At 47.9% G+C, this 20,315-nt stretch overlaps 1 long non-coding RNA gene across 1 annotated transcript in view; it reads left to right on the plus strand.

The window, feature by feature from the left end:
* Nucleotides 1–1,848: 1,848 nt before the first annotated feature.
* Nucleotides 1,849–20,315, plus strand: part of LOC138473829 (uncharacterized) — a 54,733-nt gene continuing 36,266 nt past the window's right edge. The window contains exons 1-2 of the long non-coding RNA XR_011268942.1: nucleotides 1,849–1,971; nucleotides 19,455–19,580. This is a non-coding gene — a long non-coding RNA (uncharacterized lncRNA). The remainder of the gene's footprint in view (nucleotides 1,972–19,454; nucleotides 19,581–20,315) is intronic.

Here is a 20,315-nt window from a genome sequence, read left to right on the forward strand (position 1 = left end):
CTCAGCAGGTTGAGCGCATGCTGCTGCGATCTGATCTAAAGGTTGCAAGTTCAAATCCTGTCATGGCCAACTCAGCCTTTGATTCTTCTGAGGTTGATAAATGAGTACCAACTTTGGTTGGGATGATAATTGTATATAAATATGTGCTATGTAAAGCATTTTGGCGAAAGCGCTATATAAATCACAATAATTAATTAAAGCATCAGTGGTCATGTGCACTGAAAGTGAGTTGGATTTTTGGATACTGTATTATTGCAGCAACTGGCAATATAGGGGATCTACTTTTCATATAATGACAATACTCAACATGCAGCTAAAATTGGCATAATATGGAAATAATTGGCCATACAATGCTGAAGTGGCATATCTATGGCAGTGCCTCGGCCATTTTGTGTGTGTGTGTTTTTAGTTTATTAAAAACGTTACTCTTCACAACTCTTAACTCATTGCAAATGGAAATTATTTCAGACACAACATATTAAAACAAACATTACAGACATTAATTAATTGAGTACACTATCATAACATATACTTAGTACCTATCAGGGCTGCCCTTTCTTACCCCAAGATTATTTTTTTCCACCTATCCAACACATTACTCCCTTCCCTGCTTCATTATGGTAGACTAATCGATAAAATCATTTTCCACCAACCTTTTGTGTATCACTATTAAAATATTCACTAGAGCAATAGTCATTGAGCTAGAGTACCCATACACGAGCCTAACCCACATGACTTCACAGTTTAAATCCTGTAATCTCCTTAGGAACTTTCCCAGCCACATTTTCCTCGGCCCTAGTGTTGCGCTACAGCCAATTAGTCAATGTTTTAGCGTTTCTGTCTCCCCCGGCTTTTTACAGCGCTGACAATTTCTTGCTTGGCAAGTGATCCCTCTTATGAGATCCCACCTTTGCAGGGAGCCTAGTAAGTTCAGATGTAAGTGCATGTAAATGTAACGATATTTCGGCCCTGGGAATCTCATCACAGAGAACGCCATCTCCTTATATGTCCTCAGAAGTGTGGTTCTCTCCCTTTGTAGTTTATGCAATGACATTCTCTGTTTATCTTTCCCCACTTTGTAATTTTCATTTTGTTGTACATCTTCCCTGGGCTTTCCATCAATGTAAGCTTGTCTGAGTCAATTTCAGGAAGAATCGGGTCACAGTACTCCCCAAAACTGCTCAATGCTTTGGCATAATTAGTGTTTAAAGATGTAGCGAACCCGATGGTGGAACGAATATTGCTTCGGCCTATGTTATACTATTGGGTCTAACCCTATTATATCATGACACCATCGATGGCATAGGAAGGCAGCATCCTTGTTAACATGTGGTTTGTATCTAAAATATTTGTGCTTGCTTCAGTATGTATTTGGTATTTAAAATGTTTATGCATTTACGTCTTCAAGCCACTTCCTGCAATGTCACCAGGGTTAAAGAGGAACTGATTCCATCCGGGGCAAAGGTCAAGTGACATCACTTCCAGTGATGTCATCATGTGATGTTGCTTCCGCTACCCTGGCATTTTGGTGAATCAACATCCCTGCCCTCCTCATATGTCATTGCTCCCTATCTTGTGCTGCAATAGCCCAAACTAAAAAGGAGGGACTCTTGGACCTGTGTCACTGCATCCTCCTACCACCAGGGCACGGCGTCCGCCAGTCGTCCTGCATTTGAACGGGGCGCAGTCAGCATGTTGTTTGTGCCGGAGCTGCTATTTTGAGGCACTCTTCTGTGCACAGCATTACTCATGTCCTGCACGCTGGTGGCTAGCATGTGACCTGCAGCAGAATGACTTCACAATGCATGGCGAGTGTCCAAGTCTTTGCCAGCCACAAACAGTGCAGTCCTTGTACATCCTGCTGGAAGCCAACCCATTCCTCCCTCTCTTCCTTGCAGGTGTAACCAATGCCAATGCGTGGGGCGGTCAGAGGGTGCAAGGACTACCGGTGCAGTACATGTGCATCCTGCTGTAAGTAACACATGTTTCACTCCCTTCCATGTAGGTATAGCACATGTGTGTGTGGGGCACGCCGAAGGGGGAAGGAGGCAATCCGTGCGGAAGCGCGCTCATTTCTCCCTATCTCCCTTCTAACTATAAGAAATGTCTGTCTGTGCGGGAGGGTGGGCGAGATGCCAGCCTGATTGATGGTCATGTCCCGATTTGAACTGCAGTGGAGAGCTACGGGGGCCAATTCCCCTGCCCCCAGATATCTGTGCTTAGCCTGGGGGTCACAGATTCGGATCCTGGTGGATCGTCTCAGATATTAAATCTCCAGAGTTGATTAAATGGCTACCGCGCCAGCTGGGCAAATGTGTTCCCTTACAAGCATGGCCTGCTCTGCGGATGCAAGGTTGCCGCCTCCATCGAGTACAAATGGTTGGCCACAAAATCACGTGTTGTATGCACTAGGCCTGCTGCAGAAAAGGTCCCAATGACTTGAGTAGATTAGGACGGCTAATATGCCCCTCCCACCTCCCCCAGCTGCCAGCAGGCCCACCTTGCAGACCATGGCATAGTCTGGCAAAATGGCCGAACCTGTCCAAGCCCTACCGCAGTCCAACTCTCCCTAACCGCACAGGCTCTGCTCCCCAAGCACCAATGACCCGTAACACATTGATCCAGAAAAAAGAAGCGTCTCTGGAGTCAAACTGACTCTGACTCAGCGGAAAGTCAAGTAGTCTGGCTAAGAAGATATCACATTAAACGAGCACTGATACATACATCTTACGTAAGCCTGAAAAATGTTGATAAAAGGATGTTTAAAAAATGCAGGATTACAGCTGCTATTTTAATTGTGTAATACCTTTTTCCCCATTGTCTTGCATGCAATTGCATATTTGTAACACAACCTCTAACTTAATGCTATATGTAGCTAAGACAACCAACCTTCTTATATAACCCACGCCCAGATGCCTCCGGGTTAGGTGCGCTATACAAATGACAAATAAATAAATAAATATTCATCCACACACTGACTTCTGACAATATGTGCTCCTTTACAAAAGTCGCAATTGTTTGTCCTTTTTAACGTTTTTTTTTTTAAATGTGTCCCTTTTGATCCCTTGTGACAATACTTTTCTCTGCATTAGCCCATTTTAAAAACATTTTAGAAGCTACATTTTTGTAAAGGGTGTTCATGAGCTGCCTACTAGAGCATCCATTAGGCTGATCAACAAATTTGTGCATTTTTCATTATGTTTCGCATGTGTTTTTTTCCCCTGTCGAGTCACTATTGATATTGTGTTTTCTAAAGTATTATCCAAGTTCCATTGATGGCGTCGTTGAACCACTTGAAATAAACAAACTATCATTAATAATTCCCTTTCCCCTAATTCTGGCAGTATTCTCTCACTCTGGGAGCAGGGTATGCCTGATTCTGAGATACAGGATTCGCTCATTCTGGGAGCAGTGCATGCCTAATTCTGAGAAACAGGATCCTCTCACTCTGGGAGCAGTGCATGCCTCATTCTGAGATACGGTATTCTCTCACTCTGGGAGCAGTGCATGCCTCATTCTGAGATACGGGATCCTCTCACTCTGGGAGCAGTGCATGCCTTATTCTAAGATACAGGATTATATCACCCTGGGAGCAGTCCATGCCTAATTCCGAGATACTAGATCCTCTCACTCTGGGAGCAGTGCGTGCCTCATTCTGAGATAGATACACGATCCTCTCACTTTGGGAGCAGTGCATGCCTAATTCTGAGATACAGGATCCTCTCACTCGGGGAGCAGTGCATGCCTCATTCTGAGATACAGGATCCTCTCACTCGGGGAGCAGTGCATGCCTCATTCTGAGATACGGGATTCTCTCACTCTGGGAGCAGTGCATGCCTCATTCTGAGATACAGGATCCTCTCACTCTGGGAGCAGTGCATGCCTCATTCTGAGATACAGGATCCTCTCACTCTGGGAGCAGTGCATGCCTAATTCCGAGATACAGGATCCTCTCACTCGGGGAGCAGTGCATGCCTCATTCTGAGATACGGGATTCTCTCACTCTGGGAGCAGTGCATGCCTCATTCTGAGATAGATACACGATCCTCTCACTTTGGGAGCAGTGCATGCCTAATTCTGAGATTCGGGATTCACTCACTCTGGGAGCAGTGCATGCCTCATTCTGAGATACAGGATCCTCTCACTCTGGGAGCAGTGCATGCCTCATTCTGAGATACAGGATCCTCTCACTCTGGGAGCAGTGCATGCCCAATTCCGAGACACAGGATCCTCTCACTCTGGGAGCAGTGCATGCCTAATTCCGAGATACAGGATCCTCTCACTCTGGGAGCAGTGCATGCCTAATTCCGAGATACAGGATCCTCTCACTCTGGGAGCAGTGCATGCCTAATTCCGAGATACAGGATTCTCTCACCCTGGGAGCAGTGCATGCCTCATTCTGAGATACAGGATTCTCTCACTCTGGGAGCAGTGCATGTCTAATTCTGAGATAGATACACGATCCTCTCACTTTGGGAGCAGTGCATGCCTAATTCTGAGATACGGGATTCACTCACTCTGGGAGCAGTGCATGCCTCATTCTGGATACAGGATCCTCTCACTCTGGGAGCAGTGCATGCCTCATTCTGAGATACGGGATGCTCTCACTCTGGGAGCAGTGCATGCCTGATTCTGAGATACAGGATTCGCTCACTCTCGGAGCAGTGCATGCCTGATTCTGAGATACACGATTCTCTCACTCTGGGAGCAATGCATGCCTGATTCTGGGATACACGATTCTCTTACTCTGGGAGCAGTGCATACCTGATTCTGAGATACAGGATTCTCTTACTCTGGGAGCAGTGCATGCCTGATTCTGAGATACAGGATTATCTCACTCTGGAAGCAGTGCATGCCTGATTCTGAGATACAGGATTCGCTCACTCTGGGAGCAGTGCATGCCTGATTCTGAGATACAGGATTCGCTCACTCTGGGAGCAGTGCGTGCCTGATTCTGAGATACAGGATTCGCTCACTCTGGGAGCAGGGCATGCCTGATTCTGAGATACAGGATTCGCTCACTCTGGGAGCAGTGCATTCCTAATTCCGAGATACAGGATCCTCTCACTCTGGGAGCAGTGCATGCCTAATTCCGAGATACAGGATCCTCTCACTCTGGGAGCAGTGCATGCCTAATTCCGAGATACAGGATCCTCTCACTCTGGGAGCAGGGCATGCCTGATTCTGAGATACAGGATTCACTCACTCTAGGAGCAGTGCATGCCTCATTCTGAGATACAGGATTCTCTCACTCTGGGAGCAGTGCATGCCTGATTCTGAGATACAGGATTCTCTCACTCTGGGAGCAGTGCATGCCTAATTCTGAAATAGATACACGATCCTCTCACTTTGGGAGCAGTGCATGCCTAATTCTGAGATACGGGATTCACTCACTCTGGGAGCAGTGCATGCCTCATTCTGAGATACGGGATTCTCTCACTCTGGGAGCAGTGCATGCCTGATTCTGAGATACAGGATTCGCTCACTCTCGGAGCAGTGCATGCCTGATTCTGAGATACACAATTCTCTCACTCTCGGAGCAGTGCATGTCTGATTCTGGGATACACGATTCTCTCACTCTGGGAGCAGTGCATGCCTGATTCTGAGATACAGGATTCTCTTACTCTGGGAGCAGTGCATGCCTGATTCTGAGATACAGGATTCTCTCACTCTGGGAGCAGTGCATGCCTGATTCTGAGATACAGGATTCGCTCACTCTAGGAGCAGTGCATGCCTGATTCTGAGATACGGGATCCTCTCACTCTGGGAGCAGGGCATGCCTCATTCTGAGATACAGGATCCTCTCACTCTAGGAGCAGTGCATGCCTGATTCTGAGATACAGGATTCGCTCACTCTAGGAGCAGTGCATGCCTCATTCTGAGATACAGGATCCTCTCACTCTCTGAGCAGTGCATGCCTGATTCTGAGATACAGGATTCACTCACTCTGGGAGCAGTGTATGCCTGATTCTGAGATACAGGATTCGCTCACTCTAGGAGCAGTGCATGCCTGATTCTGAGATACAGGATTCGCTCACTCTAGGAGCAGTGCATGCCTCATTCTGAGATACAGGATCCTCTCACTCTGGGAGCAGTGCATGCCTCATTTTGAGATACAGGATCCTCTCACTCTAGGAGCAGTGCATGCCTGATTCTGAGATACAGGATTCGCTCACTCTGGGAGCAGTGCATGCCTCATTCTGAGATACAGGATTCTCTCACTCGGGGAGCAGTGCATGCCTCATTCTGAGATAAAGAATTGTCTCACTATGGGAGCAGTGCATGCCTAATTCTGAGATACAGGATTCTTTCACTGTAGGAGCAGTGCATGCCACATTCTGAGATACAGGATTCTCTCACCCTGCGAGCAGTGCATGCCTCATTCTGAGATACAGGATCCTCTCACTCTCGGAGCAGTGCATGCCTAATTCTGAGAAACAGGATCCTCTCACTCTGTGAGCAGTGCATGCCTCATTCTGAGATACGGGATCCTCTCACTCTGGGAGCAGTGCATTTCTGATTCTGAGATACAGGATCCGCTCATTCTAGGAGCAGTGCATGCCTCATTCTGAGAAACAGGATCCTCTCACTCTAGGAGAAGTGCATGCCTCATTCTGAGATACAGGATCCTCTCACTCTCAGAGCAGTGCATGCCTCATTCTGAGATACAGGATTCTCTCACTCTGGGAGCAGTGCATGCCTCATTCTGAGAAACGGGATCCTCTCACTCTGGGAGCAGTGCATGCCTCATTCTGAGATACGGGATTCTCTCACTCTGGAAGCAGTGCATGCCTCATTCTGAGATACAGGATCCTCCCCCTCTCAGAGCAGTGCATGCCTCATTTGGAGATACGGGATCCTCTCAATCTCGGAGCAGTGCATGCCTCATTCTGAGATACGGGATCCTCTCACTCTGGGAGCAGTGCATGCCTCATTCTGAGATACAGGATCCCCTCACTCTCGGAGCAGTGCATGCCTCATTCTGAGATACAGGATCCTCTCACTCTCGGAGCAGTGCATGCCTCATTCTGAGATACAGGATTCTCTCACTCTGGAAGCAGTGCATGCCTCATTCTGAGATACAGGATCCTCTCACTCTGGGAGCAGTGCATGCCTCATTCTGAGATACAGGATCCTCTCACTCTGGGAGCAGTGCATGCCTCATTCTGAGGTACAGGATCCTCTCACTCTGGGAGCAGTGCATGCCTCATTCTGAGATACAGGATTCTCTCACCCTGGGAGCAGTGCATGCCTCATTCTGAGATACAGGATCCTCTCACTCTGGGAGCAGTGCATGCCTCATTCTGAGATACAGGATCCTCTCACTCTGGGAGCAGTGCATGCCTCATTCTGAGATACAGGATCCTCTCGCTCTGGGAGCAGTGCATGCCTCATTCTGAGATACAGGATTCTCTCACCCTGGGAGCAGTGCATGCCTCATTCTGAGATACAGGATCCTCTCACTCTGGGAGCAGTGCATGTCTTATTCTGAGATACAGGATTCCCTAACTCTCGGAGCAGTGCATGCCTCATTCTGAGATACAGGATCCTCTCACTCTCGGAGCAGTGCATGCCTCATTCTGAGATACAGGATTCTCTCACTCTGGAAGCAGTGCATGCCTCATTCTGAGATACAGGATCCTCTCACTCTGGGAGCAGTGCATGCCTCATTCTGAGATACAGGATCCTCTCACTCTGGGAGCAGTGCATGCCTCATTCTGAGGTACAGGATCCTCTCACTCTGGGAGCAGTGCATGCCTTATTCTGAGATACAGGATCCTCTCACTCTGGGAGCAGTGCACACCTAATTCTGAGATACATGATTCTCTCACTTTGGGAGCAGTGCATGCCTCATTCTGAGATACAGGATCCTCTCACTCTGGGAGCAGTGCATGCCTTATTCTGAGATACAGGAATCTCTCACTCTGGGAGCAGTGCACACCTAATTCTGAGATACACGATTCTCTCACTTTGGGAGCAGTGCATGGCTCATTCTGAGAGACAGGATCGTCTCACGCTGGGAGCAGTGCATGCCTCATTCTGAGATACAGGAACCTGTCACTCTGGGAGCAGTGCATGCCTCATTCTGAGATGCAGGATCCTCTCACTCTGGGAGCAGTGCATGCCTCATTCTGAGATACAGGATTCTCTCACCCTGGGAGCAGTGCATGCCTAATTCTAAGAGACAAGATCCTCTCACTCTGGGAGCAGTGCATGCCTAATTCCGAGATACAGGATCCTCTCACTCTGGGAGCAGTGCATGCCTTATTCTGAGATACAGGATTCTCTCACTCTGGGAGCAGTGCATTCCTAATTCTGAGATACTTGATTCTCTCACTCTGGGAACAGTGCATGCCTAATTCTGAGATACATGATTCTCTCACTCTGGGAGCAGTGCATGCCTAATTCTGAGATACATGATTCTCTCACTCTGGGAGCAGTGCATGCCTAATTCTGAGATACATGATTCTCTCACTCTGGGAGCAGTGCATGCCTAATTCTGAGACACAGGATTCTCTCACTTTGGGAGCAGTGCATGTCTAATTCTGAGATACAGGATCCTCTCACCCTAGGAGCAGTGCATGCCTAATTCTGAGTTACAGGGTCCTCTCACTCTGGGAGCAGTGCATGCCTAATTCTGAGATTCAGGATTCTCTCACTCTGGGAGCAGTGCATGCCTAATTCTGAGATACAGGATGCTCTCACTCTGTGAGCAGTGCATGCCACATTCTGAGATACAGGATTCTCTCACTCTGTGAGCAGTGCATGCCTCATTCTGAGATACAGGATTCTCTCACTCTGGGAGCAGTGCATGCCTCATTCTGAGATACAGGATCCTCTCACTCTGGGAGCAGTGCATGCCTCATTCTGAGATACAGGATCCTCTCACTCTGGGAGCAGTGCATGCCTAATTCTGAGATACTGGATTCTCTCACCCAAGGAGCAGTGCATGCCTAATTCTGAGATACAGGATTCTCTCACTCTGGGAGCAGTGCTCTCACTCTGGGAGCAGTGCATGCCTCATTCTGAGATACAGCATCCTCTCACTCTGGGAGCAGTGCATGCCTAATTCTGAGATAAGGATTCTCTCACTCTGGGAGCAGTGCATGCCTAATACTGAGATACAGCATAATCTCACCCTGGGAGCAGTGCATGCCTAATTCTGAGACACAGGATTCTCTCACTCTGGGAGCAGTTCATGCTTAATTCTGAGACAAGGATTCTCCCACTCTGGGAGTAGCGCATGCCGAATTCTGAGATACAGGATCCTCTCACTCTGGGAGCAGTGCATGCCTAATTCTGAGATACAGGATTCTCTCAGTCTAGGAGCAGTGCATGCCGCATTCTGAGACACAGAATTCCCTCACTCTGCAAGCAGTGCATGCCTCATTCTGAGATAAAGGATTCTCTAACTCTCGGAGCAGTGCATGCCTAATTCTGATTTACAGGATTCTCTCACTCTGGGAGCAGTGCATGCCTCATTCTGAGATACAGAATCCTCTCACTCTGGGAACAGTGCATGCCTGATTCTGAGATACAGGATCCTCTCACTCTGGGAGCAGTTCATGCCTAATTCTGAGGTACCGGATTCTGAGATACAGGATTCTCTCACTCTGGGAGCAGTACATGCCTAGTTCTGATATACAGGATTCTCTCACTCTTGGAGTAGTCCATGCCTAATTCTAAAATACATGATTCTCTCACTCTGGGAGCAGTGCATGCCTATTTCTGAGATATGGATTCTCTCACTCTGGGAGCAGTGCATACCTAATTCTGAGATACAGGATTATTTCATCCTGGGAGCAGTGCATGCCTAATTCTGAGATACAGGATTATCTCACTCTGGGAGCAGTGCATGCCTAATTCTGAGATACAGCATTATCTCACCCTTGGAGCAGTGCATGCCTAGTTCTGAGACACAGGATTCTCTCACTCTGGGAGCAGTGCATGCTTAATTCTGAGATAAGTATTTTCCCACTCTGGGAGTAGTGCATGCCTAATTCTGAGATACGTGATTATCTCACCTTGGGAGCAGTGCATGCCTCATTCTGAGATACGGGATCCTCTCACTCTTGGAGCAGTGCATTTCTGATTCTGAGATACAGGATCCGCTTACTCTAGGAGCAGTGCATGCCTCATTCTGAGATACAGGATCCTCTCACTCTCGGAGCAGTGCATGCCTAATTCTGAGAAACAGGATCCTCTCACTCTGTGAGCAGTGCATGCCTCATTCTGAGATACGGGATCCTCTCACTCTGGGAGCAGTGCATTTCTGATTCTGAGATACAGGATCTGCTCACTCTAGGAGCAGTGCATGCCTCATTCTGAGATACAGGATTCTCTCACTCTGGGAGCAGTGCATGCCTAATTCTGAGATACAGGATTCTCTCACTCTGGGAGCAGTGCATGCCTAATTCTGAGATACATGATTCTCTCACTCAAGGAGCAGTGCATGCCTAATTCTGAGATACAGGATTCTCTCACTCTGGGAGCAGTGCTCTTACTCTGGGAGCAGTGCTCTCACTCTGGGAGCAGTGCATGCCTAATTCTGAGACACAGGATTCTCTCACTCTGGGAGCAGTGCATGCTTAATTCTGAGACAAGGATTCTCCTGCTCTGGGAGTACTGCATGCCTAATTCTGAGATACAGGATCCTTTCACTCTGGGAGCAGTGCATGCCTCATTCTGAGATACGGGATTCTCTAACTCTGGAAGCATGCCTCAGTGCAGGCCTCATTCTGAGATACAGGATCCTCCCCTTCTCAGAGCAGTGCATGCCTCATTCTGAGATACGGGATCCTCTCAATCTCGGAGCAGTGCATGCCTCATTCTGAGATCCGGGATCCTCTCACTCTGGGAGAAGTGCATGCCTCATTCTGAGATACAGGATCCTCTCACTCTCGGAGCAGTGCATGCCTCATTCTGAGATACAGGATCCTCTCACTCTAGGAGCAGTGCATGCCTCATTCTGAGATACAGGATCCTCTCACTCTGGGAGCAGTGCATTCCTAATTCTGAGATACAGGATTCTCTCACTCTGGGAACAGGGCACACCTAATTCTGAGATACATGATTCTCTCACTTTGGGAGCAGTGCATGGCTCATTCTGAGAGACAGGATCATCTCACGCTGGGAGCAGTGCATGCCTCATTCTGAGATACAGGATCCTGTCACTCTGGGAGCAATGCATGCCTCATTCTGAGATACAGGATTCTCTCACCCTGGGAGCAGTGCATGCCTAATTCTAAGAGACAAGTTCCTCTCACTCTGGGAGCAGTGCATGCCTAATTCTGAGATACAGGATCCTCTCACTCTCGGAGCAGTGCATGCCTCATTCTGAGATACGGGACCCTCTCATTCTGGGAGCAGTGCATGCCTCATTCTGAGATACGGGATTCTCTCACTCTGGAAGCAGTGCATGCCTCATTCTGAGATACGGGATCCTCTCACTCTCGGAGCAGTGCATGCCTCATTCTGAGATACAGGATCCTCTCACTCTAGGAGCAGTGCATGCCTCGTTCTGAGGTACAGGATCCTCTCACTCTCGGAGCAGTGCATGCCTCATTCTGAGATACAGGATTCTCTCCCTCTGGGAGCAGTGCATGCCTCATTCTGAGATACGGGATCCTCTCACTCTGGGAGCAGTGCATGCCTCATTCTGAGATATGGGATTCTCTCACTCTGGAAGCAGTGCATGCCTCATTCTGAGATACAGGATCCTCCCCCTCTCAGAGCAGTGCATGCCTCATTCTGAGAAACGGGACCCTCTCAATCTCGGAGCAGTGCATGCCTCATTCTGAGATACGGGATCCTCTCACTCTGGGAGCAGTGCATGCCTCATTCTGAGATACAGGATCCTCTCACTCTCGGAGCAGTGCATGCCTCATTCTGAGATACAGGATCCTCTCACTCTCGGAGCAGTGCATGCCTCATTCTGAGATACAGGATTCTCTCACTCTGGAAGCAGTGCATGCCTCATTCTGAGATACAGGATCCTCTCACTCTGGGAGCAGTGCTTGCCTCATTCTGAGATACAGGATCCTCTCACTCTGGGAGCAGTGAATGCCTCATTCTGAGATACAGGATCCTCTCACTCTGGGAGCAGTGCATGCCTCATTCTGAGATACAGGATTCTCTCACCCTGGGAGCAGTGCATGCCTCATTCTAAGATACAGGATCCTCTCACTCTGGGAGCAGTGCATGCCTCATTCTGAGATACAGGATCCTCTCACTCTGGGAGCAGTGCATGCCTCATTCTGAGATACAGGATCCTCTCACTCTGGGAGCAGTGCATGCCTCATTCTGAGATACAGGATTCTCTCACCCTGGGAGCAGTGCATGCCTCATTCTGAGATACAGGATCCTCTCACTCTGGGAGCAGCGCATGCCTTATTCTGATATACAGGATCCTCTCACTCTGGGAGCAGCGCACACCTAATTCTGAGATACATGATTCTCTCACTTTGGGAGCAGTGCATGCCTCATTCTGAGATACAGGATCCTCTCACTCTGGGAGCAGTGCATGCCTTATTCTGAGATACAGGAATCTCTCACTCTGGGAGCAGTGCACACCTAATTCTGAGATTCAGGATTCTCTCACTCTGGGAGCAGTGCATGCCTAATTCTGAGATACAGAATGCTCTCACTCTGTGAGCAGTGCATGCCACATTCTGAGATACAGGATTCTCTCACTCTGTGAGCAGTGCATGCCTCATTCTGAGATACAGGATTCTTTCAATCTCTGAGCAGTGCATGCCTAATTCTTATTTACAGGATTCTCTCACTCTGGGAGCAGTGCATGCCTCATTCTGAGATACAGGATCCTCTCACTCTGGGAGCAGTGCATGCCTCATTCTGAGATACAGGATCCTCTCACTCTGGGAGCAGTGCATGCCTAATTCTGAGAAACAGGATTCGGAGATTCAGGATTCTCTCACTCTGGATCAGTACATGCCTAATTCTGAGATACTGGATTCTCTCACCCAAGGAGCAGTGCATGCCTAATTCTGAGATACAGGATTCTCTCACTCTGGGAGCAGTGCTCTCACTCTGGGAGCAGTGCATGCCTCATTCTGAGATACAGCATCCTCTCACTCTGGGAGCAGTGCATGCCTAATTCTGAGATACAGGATTCTTTCAATCTCTGAGCAGTGCATGCCTAATTCTTATTTACAGGATTCTCTCACTCTGGGAGCAGTGCATGCCTCATTCTGAGATACAGGATCCTCTCACTCTGGGAGCAGTGCATGCCTCATTCTGAGATACAGGATCCTCTCACTCTGGGAGCAGTGCATGCCTAATTCTGAGAAACAGGATTCGGAGATACAGGATTCTCTCACTCTGGATCAGTACATGCCTAATTCTGAGATACTGGATTCTCTCACCCAAGGAGCAGTGCATGCCTAATTCTGAGATACAGGATTCTCTCACTCTGGGAGCAGTGCTCTCACTCTGGGAGCAGTGCATGCCTCATTCTGAGATACAGCATCCTCTCACTCTGGGAGCAGTGCATGCCTAATTCTGAGATAAGGATTCTCGCACTCTGGGAGCAGTGCATGCCTAATATTGAGATACAGCATAATCTCACCCTGGGAGCACTGCATGCCTAATTCTGAGACACAGGATTCTCTCACTCTGGGAGCAGTTCATGCTTAATTCTGAGACAAGGATTCTCCCACTCTGGGAGTAGCGCATGCCTAATTCTGAGATACAGGATCCTCTCACTCTGGGAGCAGTGCATGCCTAATTCTGAGATACAGGATTCTCTCAGTCTAGGAGCAGTGCATGCCGCATTCTGAGACACAGAATTCTCTCACTCTGCAAGCAGTGCATGCCTCATTCTGAGATAAAGGATTCTCTAACTCTCGGAGCAGTGCATGCCTAATTCTGATTTACAGGATTCTCTCACTCTGGGAGCAGTGCATGCCTCATTCTGAGATACAGAATCCTCTCACTCTGGGAACAGTGCATGCCTTATTCTGATATACAGGATCCTCTCACTCTGGGAGCAGTTCATGCCTAATTCTGAGGTACCGGATTCTGAGATACAGGATTCTCTCACTCTTGGAGCAGTACATGCCTAGTTCTGATATACAGGATTCTCTCACTCTTGGAGTAGTCCATGCCTAATTCTAAAATACATGATTCTCTCACTCTGGGAGCAGTGCATGCCTAATTCTGAGATATGGATTCTCTCACTCTGGGAGCAGTGCATGCCTAATTCTGAGATATGGATTCTCTCACTCTGGGAGCAGTGCATACCTAATTCTGAGATACAGGATTATTTCATCCTGGGAGCAGTGCATGCCTAATTCTGAGATACAGGATTCTCTCACTCTGGGAGCAGTGCATGCCTAATTCTGAGATACAGCATTATCTCACCCTGGGAGCAGTGCATGCCTAGTTCTGAGACACAGGATTCTCTCACTGTGGGAGCAGTGCATGCTTAATTCTGAGATAAGGATTTTCCCACTTTAGGAGTAGTGCATGCCTAATTCTGAGATACGTGATTATCTCACCCTGGGAGCAGTGCATGCCTCATTCTGCGATACGGGATCCTCTCACTCTGGGAGCAGTGCATTTCTGATTCTGAGATACAGGATCCGCTCACTCTAGGAGCAGTGCATACCTCATTCTGAGATACAGGATCCTCTCACTCTCGGAGCAGTGCATGCCTAATTCTGAGAAATAGGATCCTCTCACTCTGTGAGCAGTGCATGCCTCATTCTGAGATACGGGATCCTCTCACTCTGGGAGCAGTGCATTTCTGATTCTGAGATACAGGATCTGCTCACTCTAGGAGCAGTGTATGCCTCATTCTGAGATACAGGATTCTCTCACTCTGGGAGCAGTGCATGCCTAATTCTGAGATACAGGATCTGCTCACTCTAGGAGCAGTGCATGTCTAATTCTGAGATACATGATTCAATCACTCAAGGAGCAGTGCATGCCTAATTCTGAGATACAGGATTCTCTCACTCTGGGAGCAGTGCTCTCACTCTGGGAGCAGTGCATGCCTAATTCTGAGACACAGAATTCTCTCACTCTGGGAGAAGTGCATGCTTAATTCTGAGACAAGGATTCTCCTGCTCTGGGAGTACTGCATGCCTAATTCTGAGATACAGGATCCTTTCACTCTGGGAGCAGTGCATGCCTCATTCTGAGATATGGGATTCTCTCACTCTGGAAGCAGTGCATGCCTCATTCTGAGATACAGGATCCTCCCCCTCTCAGAGCAGTGCATGCCTCATTCTGAGATACGGGATCCTCTCAATCTCGGAGCAGTGCATGCCTCATTCTGAGATCCGGGATCCTCTCACTCTGGGAGGAGTGCATGCCTCATTCTGAGATACAGGATCCTCTCACTCTCGGAGCAGTGCATGCCTCATTCTGAGATACAGGATCCTCTCACTCTCGGAGCAGTGCATGCCTCATTCTGAGATACAGGATTCTCTCACTCTGGAAGCAGTGCATGCCTCATTCTGAGATACAGGATCCTCTCACTCTGGGAGCAGTGCATGCCTCATTCTGAGATACAGGATCCTCTCACTCTGGGAGCAGTACATGCCTCATTCTGAGATACAGGGTTCTCTCACTCTGGAAGCAGTGCATGCCTAATTCTGAGATACAGGATTCTCTCACCCTGGGAGCAGTGCACACCTAATTCTGAGATACAAGATTCTCTCACTTTGGGAGCAGTGCATGGCTCATTCTGAGAGACAGGATCGTCTCACGCTGGGAACAGTGCATGCCTCATTCTGAGATACAGGATCCTGTCACTCTGGGAGCAGTGCATGCCTCATTCTGAGATGCAGGATCCTCTCACTCTGTGAGCAGTACATGCCTCATTCTGAGATACGGGATCCTCTCACTCTGGGAGCAGTGCATTTCTGATTCTGAGATACAGGATCTGCTCACTCTGGGAGCAGTGCATGCCTAATTCTGAGATACAGGATTCTCTCACTCTGGGAGTATTGCATGTCTAATTCTGAGATACATGATTCTCTCACTCAAGGAGCAGTGCATGCCTAATTCTGAGATACAGGATTCTCTCACTCTGGGAGCAGTGCTCTCACTCTGGGAGCAGTGCATGCCTAATTCTGAGACACAGAATTCTCTCACTCTGGGAGAAGTGCATGCTTAATTCTGAGACAAGGATTCTCCTGCTCTGGGAGTACTGCATGCCTAATTCTGAGATACAGGATCCTTTCACTCTGGGAGCAGTGCATGCCTCATTCTGAGATACGGGATCCTCTCAATCTCGGAGCAGTGCATGCCTCATTCTGAGATCCGGGATCCTCTCACTCTGGGAGGAGTGCATGCCTCATTCTGAGATACAGGATCCTCTCACTCTCGGATCAGTGCATGCCTCATTCTGAGATACAGGATCCTCTCACTCTCGGAGCAGTGCATGCCTCATTCTGAGATACAGGATTCTCTCACTCTGGAAGCAGTGCATGCCTCATTCCGAGATACAGGATCCTCTCACTCTGGGAGCAGTGCATGCCTCATTCTGAGATACAGGATCCTCTCACTCTGGGAGCAGTGCATGCCTCATTCTGAGATACAGGATCCTCTCACTCTGGGAGCAGTGCATGCCTAATTCTGAGATACATGATTCTCTCAATCTGGAAGCAGTGCATGCCTAATTCTGAGATACAGGATTCTCTCACTCTGGGAGCAGTGCACACCTAATTCTGAGATACATGATTCTCTCACTTTGGGAGCAGTGCATGGCTCATTCTGAGAGACAGGATCGTCTCACGCTGGGAGCAGTGCATGCCTCATTCTGAGATACAGGATTCTCTCACTCTGGGAGCAGTGCATGCCTCATTCTGAGATACAGGATCCTCTCACTCTGGGAGCAGTGCATGCCTCATTCTGAGATACAGGATCCTCTCACTCTGGGAGCAGTGCATGCCTAATTCTGAGATACTGGATTCTCTCACCCAAGGAGCAGTGCATGCCTAATTCTGAGATACAGGATTCTCTCACTCTGGGAGCAGTGCTCTCACTCTGGGAGCAGTGCATGCCTCATTCTGAGATACAGCATCCTCTCACTCTGGGAGCAGTGCATGCCTAATTCTGAGATAAGGATTCTATCACTCTGGGAGCAGTGCATGCCTAATACTGAGATACAGCATTATCTCACCCTGGGAGCAGTGCACGCCTAATTCTGAGACACAGGAGTCTCTCACTCTGGGAGCAGTTCATGCTTAATTCTGAGACAAGGATTCTCCCACTCTGGGAGTAGCGCATGCCTAATTCTGAGATACAGGATCCTCTCACTCTGGGAGCAGTGCATGCCTAATTCTGAGATACAGGATTCTCTCAGTCTAGGAGCAGTGCATGCTGCATTCTGAGACACAGAATTCTCTCACTCTGCAAGCAGTGCATGCCTCATTCTGAGATAAAGGATTCTCTAACTCTCGGAGCAGTGCATGCCTAATTCTGAGGTACCGGATTCTGAGATACAGGATTCTCTCACTCTGGGAGCAGTACATGCCTATTTCTGAGATACAGGATTCTCTCACTCGTGGAGTAGTCCATGCCTAATTCTAAAATACATGATTCTCTCACTCTGGGAGCAGTGCATGCCTAATTCCGAGATATGGATTCTCTCACTCTGGGAGCAGTGCATACCTAATTCTGAGATACAGGATTATATCATCGTGGGAGCAGTGCATGCCTAATTCTGAGATACAGGAATCTCTCAATCTGGGAGCAGTGCATGCCTTATTCTGAGACACAGGATTCTCTCACTCTGGGAGCAGTGCATGCTTAATTCTGAGATAAGGATTTTCCCACTCTGGGAGTAGTGCATGCCTGATTCTGAGATACATGATTATCTCACCCTGGGAGCAGTGCATGCCTAATTCTGAGATACAGGATTCTCTCACTCTGGGAGCAGTGCATGCCTAATTCTGAGATACAGGATTCTCTCACTCTGGGAGCATTGCATGTCTAATTCTGAGATACATGATTCTCTCACTCAAGGAGCAGTGCATGCCTAATTCTGAGATACAGGATTCTCTCAATCTGGGAGCAGTGCTCTCACTCTGGGAGCAGTGCATGCCTAATTCTGAGACACAGGATTCTCTCACTCTGGGAGCAGTGCATGCTTAATTCTGAGACAAGGATTCTCCCGCTCTGGGAGTAGTGCATGCCTAATTCTGAGATACAGGATCCTTTCACTCTGGGAGCAGTGCATGCCTAATTTTGAAATATGGATTCTCTCACTCTGGGAGCAGTGCATGCCTAAATCTGAGATACAGGATTATATCACCCTGGGAGCAGTGCATGCCTAATTCTGGGATGCAGGATTCTATCACTCTGGAAGCAGTGCATGCCTAATTCTGAGACACAGGATTCTCTCACTCTGGGAGCAGTGCATGCTTAATTCTGAGATAAGGATTCTCCCACTCTGGGAGTAGTGCATGCCTAATTCTGAGATCCATGATTATCTCACCCTGGGAGCAGTGCATGCCTAATTCTGAGATACAGGATTCTAGCACTCTGGGAGCAGTGCATACCTAATTCTGAGATACAGGATTCTCTCACTCTGGGAGCAGTGCTCTCAATCTGGGCGCAGTGCATGCCTAACTCTGAGATACAGGGTTCTCTCACTCTGGGAGCAGTGCATGCTTAATTCTGAGACAAGGATTCTCTCACTCTGGGAGCAGTGCATGCCTAATTCTGAGATACAGGATCCTTTCACTCTGGGAGCAGTGCATGCCAAATTTTGAAATATGGATTCTCTCACTCTGGGAGCAGTGCATGCCTATTTCTGAGATACAGGATTATATCACCCTGGGAGCAGTGCATGCCTAATTCTGGGATGCAGGATTCTCTCACTCTGGGAGCAGCGCATGCCTAATTCTGAGATACAGCATTATCTCACCCTGGGAGCAGTGCATGCCTAATTCTGAGACACAGGATTCTCTCACTCTGGGAGCAGTGCATGCTTAATTCTGAGATAAGGATTCTCCCACTCTGGGAGTAGTGCATGCCTAATTCTGAGATGCATGATTATCTCACCCTGGGAGCAGTGCATGCCTAATTCTGAGATACAGGATTCTAGCACTCTGGGAGCAGTGCATACCTAATTCTGAGATACAGGATTCTCTCACTCTGGGAGCATTGCATGTCTATTTCTGAGATACAGGATTCTCTCACTCAAGGAGCAGTGCATGCCTAATTCTGAGATACAGGATTCTCTCAGTCTGGGAGCAGTGCTCTCATTCTGGGAGCAGTGCATGCCTAACTCTGAGACACAGGGTTCTCTCACTCTGGGAGCAGTGCATGCTTAATTCTGAGACAAGGATTCTCCCACTCTGGGAGTAGCGCATGCCTAATTCTGAGATACAGGATCCTTTCACTCTTGGAGCAGTGCATGCCTAATTTATTTATTTGTTTGATTTAATCAATTTAATGATTTTTACAAAACAATGTAGAAGAAGAAAACTGCTGAGAACAAAACAGAACAACATATGTAGAAGGAAAAAAGAAGGAGAAGAAGAAGAAAGATGAAGTAGATGAAGCAAGGAGAAAGAAGAACATGGTTGCAGGCGATAATGTAGGTGAGTAAGTTTGTGTCCTCAAGGTCGCTGTGTATGCTCAGTTGCTCAAGAACCCAGCGTTTACATCACAGAGACAGAATGTGTTTGAGAGTCTGAGTGGTGGCAATTGTCCAGTTGGTCCTTTCTCCGCTGATCAAGCGACCCCACCAGAGGTCCTCTTCTTTTGTGTAAGATCCCGAAAGGTGTGGTAGCAAAATATTTTCGCCTGTTGTCTTTGTTGCTGGACAGTTTAGTAACAAGTGGCGTAGGGTTTCGACCTCTTTTTCGTTTTTACAGAAGCGGCAGGTTTCTGAACTACTTAGCCCTCTAAGTTTTAGGATTTCTTTGGTTTCCAGAAGATTTAGGCGTGCTCTCAAAAACAGGTTTCTGGCAGATTTACTAGGAAGCTTGCTCAGGTAGTTTGGAACGATGTTTAGTTTGCTTTGATAAGGTGGAAGGTGTTTAGCCCTCTAAGTTTTAGGATTTTGTTGGTTTCCAGAAGATTTAGGCGTGCTCTCAAAAATAGGTTTCTGGCAGATTTACTAGGAAACTTGCTCAGGTAGTTTGGAACGATGTTTAGTTTGCTTTGATAAGGTGGAAGGTGTTTGACTGATTTTTCATTTGCTGCGTTATCCAGGGTTTTGATCCAGTCGAGCTCAGCCATTTTTCTCCTTATTTTTTTCGGATGTCGGAGAAGCTCGACCTCCGAAGAATTGATTTCCAATAGTTTCAGTTTGCACGCTTCTTCCCAAGATT

The sequence above is a fragment of the Ambystoma mexicanum genome, chromosome 8 (assembly GCF_040938575.1).
Source record: "Ambystoma mexicanum isolate Mex_15411 chromosome 8, UKY_AmexF1_1, whole genome shotgun sequence".
In the NCBI taxonomy this organism is placed as follows: domain Eukaryota; kingdom Metazoa; phylum Chordata; class Amphibia; order Caudata; family Ambystomatidae; genus Ambystoma; species Ambystoma mexicanum.